The 14,810-nt window shown below is 44.3% G+C and overlaps 1 protein-coding gene across 3 annotated transcripts in view; it reads right to left on the bottom strand.

Moving 5' to 3' along the window:
• The window catches only part of VSNL1 (visinin like 1), a 90,944-nt gene extending 78,040 nt beyond the window's left edge, over positions 1-12,904 (bottom strand). Inside the window, exon 1 of one of the 3 annotated variants that reach the window (XM_074820102.1) lies at positions 12,737-12,904. The gene's annotated coding sequence lies outside the window, so the exon portion shown is untranslated. Of the gene's footprint in view, positions 1-12,009; positions 12,333-12,736 lie in introns of those variants that run through there. The other 2 variants (XM_074820100.1, XM_074820101.1) reach the window with 2 other exon arrangements.
• Between the last annotated feature and the right edge of the window lie 1,906 nt (positions 12,905-14,810).

The raw sequence follows: 14,810 nt of genomic DNA, 5'->3' as shown, positions 1-14,810 counted from the left end.
TAGGTAGTAATAGGGAAACAAGGAAGTAGGGAAAGCTTCCCTTTCTAGCAGATGCATGTGATTCAGTGACCGTATCAATCCAGCCAGGAAAGGCTGGGTTGGGCTGGATGGAGAGCTCAGCCCAAACTGGTGCCACCATTCATCCTCCTGCTCTCAGGAACATAGAGCACGTGGTCCTCAGGTAACTGGACATCACATTTCACTCAGGACAGACCTGTGTCACACCAGAAGTCCAATGGGACACTGCTTACAACCAGATTTCTAGGTCTGCATCCTCATTCTTTTCAAACACCAAATGTCATCACCCCATCAGCAGCTCTTATATTACTCATGTCTGCCAGATGCAGAAGACAATCATCAATATGGGAATGATACCTGGACTGTACAGGCAACTCTTTTGAGGAAGAGATTGGACTTTACTGATGTATGGAACTGAAACACCTGTAGCTTGTTGGTGAAAAATTTACACAAATGCCAAACATTTTTCCACCTTGACTTGTAACAACTAGAAATAGGGTTTTTGAGGTTTTGCCCAACCTCTTTCAAATTAGCAGTGCAAACTGAGTTCCTCCCATGAAAGGAACTTCACTATAGCACTGTGATCAAGCAAATAGGTAAAACACGGTCTACAATTCACTGTGAGAATCAGGGTCCTGAACTCCATCCTCTGCTTTATTATCAACTTTGTAAAAGCTTTTGGACAAGTCACGTTTCTGCCTTCTGCTTCGTCATGTAATACAATGTGAATGAAATCACATCAAATTCTATATATCTGCCAATACCGTAGGTGTCATATCCCATTCAAAACTGACATCAGTGGTGAAAAACTACATGGCACAAATACAAATGCAAAATAATGAGCAACTTGTCATCCGAATACTTCAAAATCAGGGCCCCAAACTAACAGGTTTTTACTGCAGAAAAGCAGGATTTTAAAAGCAGCAGTTCAGTCATAAGATCAATGAATCATATGATGAGAGAACATATAAAGTCTTATGCAAATGCTTCACATTTTATTTTTCTATCCTTCTCCCCACTTAGTTTCATGTCCCAAATGCCTCTAGACGAGCAAATTCCCCTGCACCCACACAGAACTCACTGCCAGACGGCGCCTGCACTGGGGGTGTTTTTCTGGTCATTTTTAGGACTTATGTGTATGTGACTTAAAACTATCTCAATTCCCCTTCTTCTTCCCCAACAGCTACATCTGTCACTCATCTCGCACATACGGATAAGCAAAGTTATCAAGGCTCAGCTAGCTGGCTATTGGCATCTCAGTAAAGCTTCCTCTAAGCACCTAACTCAGATGCTTTTGCCCTAGTACAGTTCTGATACAGCTTGGCTATCTACATCTGAAGAAGCAGTTCAGAGAAAAGTGGCAAGAATCAGCTGGATTTATCACTAAATTCAATGTTTCCTGGAAAATCAAGTTTTTCCTACAAAGTTTTCTCACAACACCTAAAAAAAATCATGAAAAGTGGTGAATCTGTTGGCAATTTTCTAATTAATCACCCTTTTTGGTGAGAGGCTCTCCACTCCTCGGTCTTTCCTAGATGCTGACATCTTTGCCTTCTGATATCTTCAAACACTATCCTACTCCTTTTCCTCACTTCCCCCTTCCTTTTGATTCATTTAAAATGTCTTCTCCCTAGCACTGAAATCCTCACAGATCTGATCCTGCCTACATCTCTGACATGATTCATGATCACACCTTCTCCTTTTCCCCAAGTCTCATCTCCTTCAGGCTATGAGCTTGCTGAACACTTACACCTACATTTCTAGTCAACTCTATGTGTTCAAATCAACAGATTTTCCCATGTATTTAAATCTAGTCACTCGCAGAAGTGTTTTGGTGGTTCACAATATACTTTGCACTATTCAAATCCATTCCTTGATCCAATTTTTCCTGTAGGGATCTCACAGATCAGCTCACAGAATGATTATACACTTACATTTTATATACAAATATAACACTTATATTTGTATGGCCTCGGACTTTGGTCCAGCTACTTTGGGATGGGATTGATTCAGAGAAGAAGTTTCCAGTTCACATGGGAATGTGAAAATTCTATGGGAATTTTTAATATGGAAATTCTATGGGAATTTTTAATAATGAAGCACCATCAAGTCATCCTTCCATTTGCTCCTAAGTATTTCCAGATGTCTGTGCTTGTCAACAGTGCTGCTGATGCCACTGCCCACTGATGGCACAAATTTCCTTTCACTGTACAACCACATCTAAGTGACTTTTACTGCAATTTGGGTTTTTGCAGCATGGCCAAATATCATAGCACAGTTGATACATGGTGACTTAGCTCCTACAACTTGAATTTGATCCCTTATTTTTTTGTTTATTCTCCTAGATTCAACATTTATAGAAGAGTATGTCATTACTCGAGTGTCCAGAGTGATACCACTACCTTAGATCTTTCAGAACAAAAGAAAAACTGCTAATTTCTGCAGACTTCTTGAAGGTATTTTCAATGGGAAACAGAAGTACAAGACTGAAATGGCTACTAGCTGCTGTGTAGGTCTCACTAGAATCGGGAATCTCATGAATTACTATTCTGAATGACAAAATGCAGCGTTGCAGAAATCAGGAATGTGTTAGTTGTCTCACACAGCTTCGGATGTTGAAGCCCTTCTGAATATATCAATGCTGACAACAGTAAATGGTTGGGTTTACTGGGCAACACTGAGAATTACAGTCTCCAGATATCTCTGTTACATATAATACCAGAACAACCTTGAACGTTTCATGAACTCTTTCTTTTATCTGGAGATGAGCTGACATTGATATATTGTTATTGGTCACCACTAATACACTCTTATTGGCAACAAGGAAATGCATACAGCTGAAATGAGTCACATACTGGAGCACCTTACTATTTATATGGAAAAAGTGGAATTTTCAAGATATCGTTCTGTATCCTCCTCAGTGGACTATGAAATATAAGACACCCACTAAAACTCAAGCCATAGTAAGACACAGTTATTTTTCACATATTTGAAGCACATGAAGTTGTGGGATTTTTTTTTTTTTATTTTAAGCTATCTGTATTTCACCAACATTAAAACAGCACTACAAAGTAATGATAGGACTGTTTGATACTGAAAGACAAATGATTTTATTATTTTATATTATTTATATTAACTAGCAAACAGTTCTCTACTCATTCTTGTCTAAAGAAAGCAAACTGCTTTGTGACTGAAAAACTCATATTAATCGATTTTGTTATGCTAATTAACAACATAGATGTTATGGCATTAAGTGGTATGTACATACTGATAGGAGGACCATTAGAAATAAAAAATGCCAAGTATATTATGCTAAATTATTGCAACATTTTCAGTGTCCTATACATCTTCCTAACCTGATATTACACAACCCAGGAAAAAAAAAAAAAAAAAAAAAAAAGAAAAAGAAATGCATAGGCTCTGTTCCTACTGTGTAGATTTACAAGCTACATCATGGGCCTTGCACTAAGATACAGGGAGTTAGGGCACTGAAAAGCAGACAAACACACAGAAAAAACACAGCTGTATTCAACATCTGCTCACACTGTATTGTGACTGCTTACAGACTTCTTTGGAAATACCAGTCTAGAGATATTGGGATACTAACCCACTGTGTTCTAGAATGTATCGACATTGCAGCCCCTGCAGCTGGAGCAGAGTGTGTGCCTGAGCCAACTTTTAACTCACTGTCTTTGCCGCTGCAAACAGCCCCACTGGGGCAAAGCAGAACACAGTGCAGGCTGCATAACCTGCTCAAGGGCAAGATGAAGACCTGAGTACATAAGCCATGCTAAGCGCTGTACTGCTGTGTCTGGCTTGCTGTAGGTACATCATGTATTTGGTTTAGGACTAGTCTGTCAGCATATTTCATTCACAACTTGGTGACTGCAGAATAAATGTATCCTAACTAGCTTTGCCAGAGATGGACTCAGTCGCTGCTATCGGGCATGGATTGGTTCAAAGTCACTCGATGAAACCCCTGAACATGCACCTTATCATTCTGCACTGGTGGTAGTTACAGTATCTCTTACATGTTCTTAAAATTGAATAGAAACATTTACCCTCATAGCACTGTACATACAGCTGCACTTCCTAGAACATATAAAAAGGCCAGATCCTTGTTTTATAAAGCTCACAGTTCAAAAAACAAACACAAAACCAGAGTTAAAATGCAAGACAAAAGAGGCATCCACCCTGGTGAAACATGCACAGCCAGGTATCGTTAAGGAGAGGGAGACTCTTAGGCAACAGGAGACTGTTGGAGCAGAATCAAAGAGAGGAAGCGGAGCCAGAGAGGGAGGAAAAAAGGGATCAGTAAAAGCTGAAGGATGAGATAAGACATGAGGCAGTTAGTACCTGCTGACACTTCAGGATTACATTCTCACGTAACAGAGTGGGAAGCCTGAATGAGTAATGTTCACCTCTTAAACCATGTAGAAACTAGTATTACTTATTGATCTGTGTTCCAGTAGCACCTCTTTGTGGCAGACACTTGAGAAAAATGTAAAGCATCATAACACCTCCCAACCCTCGTATCTCCCCAGACAAGAATTAAAATAAATAATAGACACTGAACTAAACAGCTAAGCACTCACCCAATGTGTACCATAGCAAGAGACAGCTCTTGTAAACAAAACTTGTTAATGAAGAATCATAAAGGCTACTTTGTGATCTACTTACCATACCTGAGGAGGAAAATGAAGCCTTACAAGCTACTTCTCTTAAGCACTCTGGCATTTCAGTAATACAGCTGCATCATTAGAAATTCACTGACAGAAGAAGGCAGGCATATTTAACATACTTATACGGGAAAAAGTTTGTGATTCTTCGACTCTCCTGATTTAAGAATGCATAATACAGAAGTTTTAACAAGGTAAAACATCTAACATTCTGACTTCAAGGCCAAAAAGCATGCTAACCTTCTACATTTACTCATTCTGCATGGATGCCAAGGACCAGATTCCAAGCCCACTGGAGCACACTGCAGAGAATCCTTTGACCTTACAATGGGGTTGATGTGATCAGATCCAAGAGTACTAACATATCCAAATTATGCAAAAAAAAACCCAGGTGAAAAATACAGGTCACACTTTGTTAGAGGGCACTTGAAGTCATGATCCTTTTGTAGAAATCAGTCCGGTTTGCAAAAACCGTTAGTATGATCTGATGTTTTATGCATCAAACTAAAATTCCTTTTCAGGCTTTCATACTTTCAAACTCAAAGCCTTTTATGCACTTCAAAACAGGTATTTCAAGCCCGTTCCTGAATGTTGGTACTCATTTCTATCATTTGAAAAAAAAATATACATTTAAAATGAAAAATACAGTATAAATTCTGTTGTAACGAACAAACCAACTAAAGCGATATTGATTGGATACGTGCTGGATATTAGTAATACTTGCACAAGTAACTTCTTGCAGCATTACCTGTTATATAAGTTGATTTTATATTCAGTGCTAAGACCTTGTAAAAATGTTCACTAACTTTTCAAAATCACATTTTTTTCTATATATACCAATTTCTGTTAAAAAAAAGCGCATTTTAATTCAAACTACTAATATCCCAAATTTCATTCTCTAAGAGTCTTCAGTTACTTTGTGTTTCTAAATATAGCAGATAAGAGTACACAGAAATATGCTGTATTCTAAGAGCTTTTATAAACAAGATGTTCTAATTTTAGAGGACTCCATTCTGAATAAAGTCTAATTAAATACACAGATATTCTCAAATCCAGTCCACAAAAAGGATAATATTCACCTCTCCTCACTGCCATTTAATTCTATCTTATAGTGAATGATTTAATACCTACTTTTGCGTAAAAATGTTTTCTAGTAAGTGGAACACTAATCTTTTATTAAAAAAAAATAATTTCCAGTAACAGACTGCCTTTGTGAAATTATTTTTAGATATTAAAATCAAGTCACAGATACTCAAAGCACACCTGATTCAACAGCTGGCCTATTTAAGATTAATATTCTTGCAACTACTTCAGGGATTGATTGGCTTAAGAACTGGTAATGAAGTCCAGAATTAAGATGTGAGGTGTACATTTTAACGCTAAGGATAATTAATTATTAGAAAAGCTTAGGGATAACTGAGATAAATTTTTCATTATCTGTGGTCTTTAAATCAAGACTGATTTTTTTTTTCCCCAAAAAATATGTATGTGTTTCATGAACAGGAGACTAGATAGAGGCATCACTGAGTCAAATGTTATGGACTCTGCTAGACACTTGGTTAAAATTCTCATTGTTCTCCCTTGTAGAGTTAAACATTTATTAATCTGAAAGCTTTCACCTCTAGAACACAACTTCCTATTTAGCTACAAGTTAAAACTAATTGAAGTAATTTTCATCAAAAGGTTTAGAGCCTTATATTTATTAGTCTAACAGCTCTGTAAATTACTGTCACAGCTTGTTTTCTTCCTGAGTATACATTTAGACTTGTACAGTGCTGACAGTATATTCTTCATCAAAGTTTGAACAACCAAGGTAATACCATTGGTTGTTATTATACTGATTGATTGAACTCATTGGGAGTTAAACTAAATTCCACTATTTTCTTATGCTTAACTGTAGTATGAAAATACCTTGACAGGATATAAAAAAGGTAAAGTTAAATTTATAAGTCTTACCATTACGGATCTCAGTTTTTATGTCTTTTCATCAACAAACTTTGAGAAAGTCTAAGTTAGTGAACAATAAATAGGTAAAATTACACTTTCTGGTATTTAGTAAACTATATAGTGGAGCTGCATAAAAACAATGATGTTTTTCTGAAATCATCAATTATTTAAAATTAAATCTGCTTTAAGTCAAAAGTGATTAAATGTCATTTTAATCAAAAAGTTTAGTGTCTCATATATATTAATGTAAAAGCTATAAAAATGACCATTACAGCTTTTTTTCCTGCACATCAATTTAGACTCTTGTAATGCTGATTATACATTCTTTCTCAAATGGCTTTGTGATGATAAAGAAACTGATTTTTAAATTCTTTATCGTCCTAGTATGAAATTATTATAATTATCTTAAAAGATTCACTTGATTACCTGAAGTTATCACTTCTCATGACTTCAGAAATCATAGGCTGTTGACAAACTCAAGAATGTGGCAAACTCTTGCTCTTTGTAAACAGTGAAATTGGGTAAGCTATAATATGTTAAGTTTGTACAGTCTGGGATTGAAAATGTGTGTTTTGTGTGAAAATGTGTGTAATGGTGTTTGTTCCAGGCAGAAAATCTTCCATAATATCTGTAATATTTCTTTGTTTATCCTTTACATCAGAATTTCAGAATACATCGTGTTTAGGTCAACAAAAGATGCATTTGTCATCTCACTCCCAATGAACACTGTTTATTTCAATTAACTGTGGTTTTACAAGTTATTTTACAAAAAATATTCCGTTCCTTACCCTTCTCGGGGGAATAATCACAAAGAAAAACAGCTTGATATTTTTATTAACACATCAGGGAAACTGAGTATCAAGTGATTTCTATCTTTTCCTCTCCTTCAACTGCCTCCCTGAAACTACTCACTTTTTACAATTGTCAGCTATGAGACCATCTCTAATAATCTGACTTCATTTCCTACATGTGTATTATTGTCCTTTGGGTCATACTCATATCTAAATGCAGAAAAGCTCCTGAAAGCAGAAACCTCGTGCATAGCGTCAACACAAAGTTTAAACACCAATTGAAAAAATACATACATATCTCCTTAGCAACTTAATAACTTAAAAAGCAATATGGATTTGAAGCACTACCTGGAGATTTTGTATTCCATGAACAAGTATCCTTTTCATCATCTGTTTCATTATCTTTGTAAAGGATTATAGCTATTACTCTCAGAGCAATAGCGTAAAATTCAAGAGATAAGATTCTCTGTTTCTGTGAATAAAGACAAGAGTTGGAGCTGAGGTAAGAAAGCGCCTCCCTGTGATGGGAGCCCACCTGGATCCTTATATCTTACCACAGCACATATGCTCATAGCCTTCCCTATTCGTGCTGTATTCCCGTATCAGGCAATGCTTTCAGCGATGCCATGTAGCGAAGCTAGAGAGTAAGTCATGATCTTTCCCAAGGATTAAGGGAAATAAACCGTGAAGAAGATAATTGGTCAAAAGAAAAGCTATCCAAAGATGCAATTAAGGCACACAAAGATCAGAGAAGAAATGAAATTACACCCCAAAGGAAGAAAGAAACAGGCCAAGGATGTATAGAACGGCAAAAGGTATGCAAATGCAAGTAATGGGGGCCCACAGGAAAATGGGTACAGATGAAACTGTCTGGTCTCTTTATAGGGAAGTCAAAATTAGGCATGAGGAATAATTCAGGAAGACCACACAGTTGCTCTTCTCTATTAGTGTAAGACAAAATTAAAGGAAAGTGCAGAATCAATTGTCAATCAAAACAATTCTGAAACAAGCTTCTTTTTAGACCACTCTAATGACAACGGGTATTTAGCCCGAATCCACACTGGTAAAACAATATGCATTAAAAACAAAGGGATGAGGACCAGTGCTGAAAACGTTTGACGTCACAGACAAGAAGGACAGTTTCTCATGGTAAGTGCTATGTGTTTCAATTCCAAGTACTTTAAAAACAAATTTGCCTATCATATTTTAAATTTTCCAAGTTCAAGTAGTGTACACTACTGTTTAATTCACAATTAGAGGATGAGTCAGCATTACTTGCCCAGGTGACATAAACTTCTGGAAATCCATGGGAATCTGCAAAATTTACAGAATATAGAATATCTAAAATACGAGCGTGAGGCACAAACATAATACAAAAAATTCAGGAATGCACAGTGCAGTCAGATATAACTTTAGAATTCCAAAACGGAAAAACAGAATCAGAACTACAGTTTGAAAAGTACACAATTTTGGAAGCTCCCATAACAAAGTTCACCGTATTCATGTGTTGGTTAAAAGGATTCTATATTCTCCAGTTTAGATCCATCCTGCCTGCAGCTATATTGAGAGTACAGACAGAAAGAAAAGTCAAGAGGGCTATACCATCCCAATACACTGGAAAGAGAAGAAATAGAGCTGTGGGAGCTTGGTACTGCAGCCCATTCCCCACACCCTCAAGGGAGACTGTGCTGGAAAGCACGCCGGGATCCCCAGCGCACCCCCTGAGATGCTGCAGTCTGCAGGATGTCGCACCCTGGGACACACACGGCGCCTTTTCCAAACAGCACCAAAGCCAGCTTCAGCGCATCGCTTCCATCCCACACAGCCAGCCTGATTTCTGCAAGCTGAACCAGCAGCCTTCTGTTCTGCTCTGCTCTGCCCTGTCCCACCCTACCCCACCACATCCCAGTTAGACTTTGCCTTACCATTCTGGCCAGAGCATAATTTTTCCTCTAGTTGGTTCTGTAGTGTGGTATCAGCTCTGACTCTTCTAGTGTATTACATCAGGGGAGTGCACACAGGGAACCGTACCACAGGACTGACGGCAGCGGGGACATCGCTGGCATTTGCTCTGCGGTTGTGAGGTTACGTAACGCTGTGATAGTCTGAAGTAGATGTCGCTCGACAACACAGCCGATGTGCTGTCAATAGCTGGACGTTACAGAACACGAGGCATGTTGAAAAATCGACGGTGTAATTCTATGCACAGGCTATGCATTTGTACGGGGCAAGAAGATAGGGCAACCTAAGAACTGCCATCTTTTATCAGTTTTCATGTCAGAAAAGTTTGTGGCTAAACTCCTTTTGAGCCCAACAAGATAACAATTCAGTCCTTAATTAAAAGACAGGAATAATACAGAATGAAGATTAAGAGCATGTTTCCATATTTTTCCTTGACAGCAGCATTAGCCCAGACTACTTTGTGCTTTTTTGAATGGAGAAGCAAAATGTAATTAAAGTTTTAATTAAAATTGATCACAGTCCACAAACCTGAAATGGATAGTGCTGTTCTAACACTGTACTGGAAGAACTTTCAAGTAAACTCATGTTCTTAAATGAACTGTGTTATTTAAAAAAAAAAAAAAAAAAAAAAAAAAGGCATTCTGTCAAGTAAAAGGGTAGTAGTGAAAACTAATGAAGCTGAAAATGTGTCATAGAAGCTAACTACTAGTAAGCATGTATTCTGTAAGGGCCAGTGAATATGTATTTTACAAAGACTGATCTTCCTCACATACTTAGTATTCTCTGAATGTGAGGAATCTGTTCCTTACCATATTCCAGTTAGTAGATATGTGCATCTTTTTCCTCCTCGTAAAGAGGTGATGGTAGCTCTGAGAACTGAACTTTCTAATATATGAAGGAAGAGAACACCTATCCACAGAAACGCTTGCTACAAAATATCGCTAAAAATATTTTGCCAGCAGAATTGTTGGGAGAAGTACCTGTATCTCAAACACATCTGTTACATTAACATCTTCTGTACAAGAACATGGAATTTATTCATACATTTGGCCTTTAGCTAATTGGCCAAGGCTCTGGTGTGCAAGTAATCACACTTCAATTTTAATGAAAAGGGCAGGTTTTTTAATCACCCTGTTATCTGCACGGTTTCTTTGTCAGCCGCGAAGCCTGGCGGTGCCGGTAATCGCCGCTCCCTCCCCCGGCCTCGCCGCACCGTGTGGGGCGATGCGGGAGAGGGGAGCGCGGTTCCCCCGGCGGTACCTCCGCAGCGGGCGGGAACTGCGGCCGCCCCGAGGGCTCCGCACGGCCGGGCTCGGGCTCCCCCTCCGCGCCCGCGGACGGCAGAGCGCCCTGTCCCACCTCCGGAAAGCCCCTGATCGGGCTCCTCCAGGAGCAGGGAGGGGGGGTCCTGCAGTTGCGTAAGATCAGGCTCCCCTCCCCTTTCCCCCCCAATCTCCGACCGTTTCTCCCCACGTCGGAGGCCGGAGCAGCCAACCCGAGCTGGGGCAAAACAGGGGAGTGCCGGGGGGCGGGGGGACACAGACACCCCAGCAGAGGCTCATGGGGCTGGGGACAGGATGCAGAGGCGGGGGGGGGGGGGGTGGAACCTTGCAGGTGGCTTAATGCAGGGAGGGGACCGCCGGCTTGGGGGGGGGGGGGGGGGCGTTCCTCAGTGGGGAGAGGGAGGGATTCCGAGGGGTGGGGACACCCCCGGTGGGGCGGGAGAAGTCTTGCCCCGGCGGAGCCGGCGGCACGGGCAGCCCTGCAGTGGGCAACGAGCAGCGGGGGCTGGCGGTGCGCGGGGGCTGGGCTGTGCGGGGGGAAGGCAGCGCGGGGGGGCCCTTCCAGCAGCCCCCGCCGGGCAGTCCGCACCGCCCCGCGCAGAGCCCCCGCGTCCCGGCGCGGCTCTGGGGAAGCGTTCCCGCCGCAGCGCGGTGCTCAGCGCGCTCCCCCGGCACCGCACGGCCGGGATCCGGCCCTCCCCGGCGGGGGCCGAAGAGCTCTTCGCGGGGGGGCTGGGAAAAGGAGGGAGAAGCAGCCCCCCGGGTCACCGGCAGGCATGCCTCCCCCTCGCCCCCCACGCACAGCACATCTCCACGGCGGCGGACAACTCATCTTCCAGCGGTGCTTGCGCGCAAAGTTGCGCCGGCCAGGCTGCCCCCCGCCCGCGCTCCTTCCCTCCCTCCCTGCGCGGCCGCGCACGCCCGCGGCCCCCGCACTCCTCTCCGCTCGGGTCAGCGCGGAAAACGCCTCGCTCTCCCCCCACGGCTGCTCACGATCTGCCTCAACCTGCTCCGCCTTTTGTTTTGATCTCTGGAAATGAAATTCTCTCTGCTGTCGTCTCCTTTCCCTCCTCCCTCCTCACGCCTTCGCGTGGGAAATGATTTGGATCGCACGCCGGCTTTTGTTACCTCCTCCCACCTCCATTTTCACCCCGACCGCTGCCCAAGTAAAGAGCCGGAGCGCGGCTCCGCCGCCCCGCACCTGCCCCGCACCTGCCCCGCACCTACCGCGGCGGCGGGGCGAGGCGAGCGCGCCCACCGGCAATGCAACCTCCTGCAAACACCTCGCGTGTTAAATAAGATAAAATAACAAAATAAAACATCTCTTACGGACAGTAAGAATACCACTAAAGCGATCGCAAGGATCGGGAGCACTTCTGCCTTCCCAGTGGGTGTGATGACCTTGCGAGGATTGCTCTTGCTCTTCGGTTTCGCACGGTCTTTTTTTTTCCCCCCCTACTGGAAAAAAAGACCTTTTCGCTATCTCTTTTCAAATGAACGAGATCGCCAAAGACTTCCACTTTCACCAAAACATTTCCAAGCGCAAACTGTTAAGCGACAGATCAGTGCTTCCTTTGGATGTTGTCGGTATTTATATCCGGATCGATGCGGGATTCGGTCTCTTATCTCGCAACAGTTCACGGCAAATCGCCGCGGGGACAATCTCCCTCCGTCTCGCCCGTGAAACAACAACTCCCGCACACGGAGCCGCCAAGACCCACCGCGCACAACAACTTTGGCGGCGAGGACGCGCCCCGAGCGCCGAGGAGCGGCCGCGCTGACCGCACCGCCCCGCCGCCCCCGCCTCAGCCCCCGCCGCGCCTCCGTCCCGCCGCACTCGCCCGCAGCCCCGCCGCCCTCCCGGGAGGAAAAGCCCCGCGCCGGGCACCCCGACACAGTCCCGTCCCTCCCCACCTCGCCGCCCGGCTGGCCGCTCCGCCGCCGGCGCCTCGGCAAAGCTTCCCGCCCGCACCTCGCCCGGCCGGTGGGCGGCCGGGCGGGCGCCGCCCCCCCCCCCCCGCGCCGCCCCCGGTTCACCCCCCCAGGGCGCACTTACAGAGGGCGCCGAGAGCTGTCCGCGGTGCGGAGGAGGGCGCTGGGCCGCGGGGTCCCGCCGCGGTGCTGGGGCCGGAGCGAGGGACGGCGGCTCGGTGCGCGCCCGCCCGCCGCTCGCGCCGCAGCTCACTCCGCGCCGCCGCCGCCGCGCGCGCCCCCGCTCCGCCCCGCGCGCCGCCCGCCCGCCCGCACTGCAGACCGCCGCCCCGCGCCGCCCCGCGCACGCGCCGCCCCGCGCCCCGAGCATGCGCGCGGCCGCCCGCCGCCGCGGGCGCGAGGGAGGGGCGGGGGGGAGGGCCCGGGAGGCGGTGGGCAGCGCGGGGAGGGGGGACAGTACCCCCCCCGCGGGGGGCGCTCCGGGGACTCGAGCGACACCTCCCGCGGCGCGCCCGCGCGCTCCCGCGGCCCGGCGTCGGCCGTGGCCATCGCGCTGCTGCGGGGACGCGGCCTCGCCTTGTGCGTCGCGCGCCCGTCGGCGGGCGGAGCCGTCGTCGGTGACCGCCGTGCGTGCGGGGACCCCGCGGCGCGGTGCGAGCTGCGCCGGGGTGGTGGTACTTGGGTCCCGCGCGGGGAGCCACCTGCAGCCACTACCCACGTGCGGAGGCATCGCCTTGCCTCGCAAGCCGCGCTCTCAGCAGTGGTTCTTTTCCACAAGCTTCTCGGAATAGCGTGGAAGTTAATTTTAGATAGTTTAACTTGTGTAACGTGCAGCCCTTTGGTGTAAAACTCAACCGATCTTGCCCTTCAGTATAAAATCCAGCTGATGCTGCCCGTTCCTCGCTGCTGTCACGGCTGTAGTAGTCGCTGTTCTGGCAGGAGTAAAAATCAGGGCTCTCCCTAGGCGTTGCACCGCATATAACTAACTAATCGGTAGGCCCCTTCTAAGGCAAAGACATACGTAAATGTTTACTTTCATGCATGGCAAGTTCTGTCACTGGCTGTTTACAATGCATAAATGAAGCATATTTACCATGTCCTAAGCGTAACACTAGAGCAAGCAGATGTGTACAGCAAGGAGGTGAAAGGAGGGCAAAATAATGACATACATAAAAAAGAGTATCTAAATCAAGCCATGTCCATTTTTATCTTGCTCATTGTTTCAGAAAAAAAAAATAAAAACACAAAGATTGTATAATACATGATAGATGGTAATAGCTTTTAGTTTATTGTTGAAATGCCCAAAGAATTAAATTATAACACAAACTGATGCATTAGGTATTGTACAAATGCACATGAAGATACAGTATATTCTCTTTGCTAATGCAGACAATTGAATTAATTAGTTTTCTGTGTGATAAGCAAAAATCACTAATTTTACACCCAGATCTACTTTTTTTTTTTTTTCTTCCTCATAAGACAATGATTGTATGATTTCATGCTTTTCTGGACTTTCCCAGAGCATTCCTCTTCCTCAGATCATATTTTGATTCTCTATAGGTGCAAAAATGCAGCTGAAAATGCTAAAAATATAGGTTGATTCCAGACTTAGCACAAACAGGAGGTGATTCACTTCACTGTCTCTGAAATTCCTGTTTTATTTGTTCTGATTAATTTAAATTATTTTGTGTCATCTTCACATTTTGCTACCTCATTGCTTGCTTGGCCTGCCAGATCATTAATAATCATTTTTAGCATAATGAAAGTTAGAGTGCTGTGGCATCTGCTTGGTAAGTTTTAACCACATTGTTTCCTCGTATTTTCTGTCTCGTTTGGCTCTTCATAAGTTTGTCTCTTACCACCACAGTACAACATTAATTCTGTGTGACCTATTTTGATTGTGTCCATACTGCAGTTGCTGTGTGACTTCATCTCATCTTGGTAACTCTTCTAGTGGTAGCAGTGCAGCTACGGGAATGCAGAGCTCTGTGTTGGCTCTAAGACCAGGTATTCACTTGGTGTCTTAGTTGGATTTTGCTGCTGTTTCAGTTCTTTCACAGCTACAGAGGCAGCAATATTTCGGTCAGCTGTTTGAAAGCTGGCTTAGGGTTGGCTGCTGAGTGACTGGCCCTTATAGAAGACATGCCTTTCGATATTGTTGGGAGGCATGCTTTTCAAAAAGGTGCTAAGCATTTGCT

Source organism: Strix aluco, chromosome 3 (assembly GCF_031877795.1).
Source record: "Strix aluco isolate bStrAlu1 chromosome 3, bStrAlu1.hap1, whole genome shotgun sequence".
NCBI classification, from domain to species: domain Eukaryota; kingdom Metazoa; phylum Chordata; class Aves; order Strigiformes; family Strigidae; genus Strix; species Strix aluco.
Note: the sequence above shows the minus strand (reverse complement) of the source record. Positions and strands in the feature narration are given on the sequence as shown.